The sequence below is a fragment of the Notolepis coatsorum genome (assembly GCF_963971535.1).
Source record: "Notolepis coatsorum genome assembly, chromosome: 1".
Lineage (NCBI taxonomy): Eukaryota > Metazoa > Chordata > Actinopteri > Aulopiformes > Paralepididae > Notolepis > Notolepis coatsorum.
In genome coordinates this window covers 122177193-122179681 of record NC_140165.1, presented here as the reverse complement: position 1 = coordinate 122179681, position 2489 = coordinate 122177193, and positions in this window count along the sequence as shown.

Here is a 2489-nt window from a genome sequence, read left to right as displayed (position 1 = left end):
TCTCTTCATGGTATCATATGGGAAAATTCATGGGTTCTTTTTTTATTTATTCTTTTTATCAAAAATATTAAATTTTCTTTTGACAACACAACATCACCATCAACAATAACAACAGTAATAATAATAATGACAAGATAATAAGAAATTATAAATACAGACCAAAACTTAACTAATAAATACAAAATACAAGATACGAAGTAGAAAATTAAAACACAGCAAACAACACAAAAGACATTAGACAATAGACACGGTCCTGTGGTTGCATGCCCTTATAAGGAGCTGGCGGGGCGTTTGTGTATGCAAATTCAGGTGTACGAGAATGCACGTTCAATTAAATAAATCAGCATTGTTTTTGGTAAAGTGCCCCTTTAACTCCACTCCTAACGTCACAATGACTACATCTATATCCATTCTAAATGTAGACATACATTCATAATGTTACTTACACATATTCCCCATGTATTGGCCCTTGAAAGCAGTCGTCAGTAGATCTCGCACTTGTGTCGTAATTATGGCTTCACTCATGGTCTCCTGTGGCTTTGGAAAAATTCATGGGGTTTTTATTACTTAAACTTTTAATTCATTTTTCCAACTAAATAAGTGAGAATTGAGCTGTAATTAACACAACACAAGGAGTTAATGTCCCCGATGACATCACTGGTGGCCACATTTAAACTAATTTAAATAAACTGTCAAATTAAATGAGATCATAATAATAATGAATTGCCATTGTCTTTTTTTGTAAAGTGCCACTTTGTTGTCTTACTGTTTTACCACCAAATAAGGCTATTTCAACGTTAGTTGCAGGTACAAATATAAATTCAGCTTGTTGTGGGGTTGTGAAATTGTTCTGGACAGAGAGTGCAATAAGAATTAATTTATTATGAGAATGAATTATGTAAAAACAAAAAACCTTTCTGTGTTAGGGGATTGCTGGACGGTAAAGAGTTAAAAATCCCTTCCAGATATAAGCTTATTTCAAACCAAACCCTTAAAAATATTCTATATTGTATTCTATATTTGTATAGAAATAGGGTCTTTCCACCAACAATGTTCAATAAACTACTAGAAACCTGTCTTAGCAGCATCTCTACACCTTTACCTTAAAATATGCACATTGGAAACTCCTCATGCCTCCCTTGAAAGATTAGCTGCCACCTTGGAATTCCTGCAAATATCAATGACATCGTAGTTACACAAAAAACATGTAGGAAAGAAATTATGGGGAAAATAAACTATACATATCGTGACCTTAGAATTAGAAGGTTCCATCTGCATTCAGGGTGATTCAGAGACATTGAGGATCAAAGTTTTCACATCCCAGCTCGCAAAAGTTTAATGTAGTAGATTAAACTTGTACAGCTCATTAAGACCACCATCCTACAGTTACCGTGTTAAGTACAGAATTATCTAAATAATCCAGAAAGATTTGGAAATTAGATTTTTGGAAGCGTAGATGGAAGCTTCTAATTCAGAGGGCTCACTCACTTCCAGCTCAGAATGATGAGGTTCCATCTGACCTTGAATGTTAGACCTAACTATATCCATATCCAATTCATCACATAGACAATGTTGTAACATATCAAATGCATGTGAATGAGTGTACATTTATTGATTAAGTAATCATATTCAAGCAACAACAAGCTGAATTGTGCAAAATGCTGTTTTTATTTCCAAAGATCTATTTCATCTACTTCTACGCGTTTATATGCATTACATTGTAATACATTAGATTCAATACATTCATTTACAGCTAGTGTAGTATAATAATGCTTATTAAAAATGTAAATGAGCGTAATTCTAAATGGACCAAGAGAGCGGTCAAAATATCTGTTAGCGCCATCTGACAGATAAAGCGATGATTTTATCCAGATAATTTGATTATTGCCACTTTCACAAAATGTATGAATCTAGCTAATAACTGGGGAGACTGATGAATTACAGATAAAGGAATATAGCAGGACGATCGGTTACAAAATACGACATTGAATGGGGATTCCCAGTTCATATAAATGTATGTTCTGGGCATGTGTCAACCCGTCCTGTCGGTCAATCTCCGAAAACGTTGTAACAAATGTCCAAACAGGCGTTATTTGGACCACATATTTGGAATCTATTGGACCATAGAACATGGCGCGGTGATACACATATGTCTGTCTCAAGACTTAGTCCTGCATGTATCAACAAATGTGTGTGCCATTATTACTATCAACTGTAATACTTGTGGAATATTACTAAAATGAGCTGTATGTGTATGAACCAAGCATCTCACTGTAATGTACCTGTACTTTATTCGTGACAATAAACTACTACTACTACATTGTTGTTAACTAGCCAAAACCACCCTCAAAGAGCACCTATGGGAGGCTGCAATTCGAAACTGGCCACCGTAAATGTCCAACCCCCCCCCCCCCCCACCCCCTCATAATAGACAGTCTCCTCTGTTAGGATCTCTGGGTAACAGTACTGTATATTTGCATATCGTATAT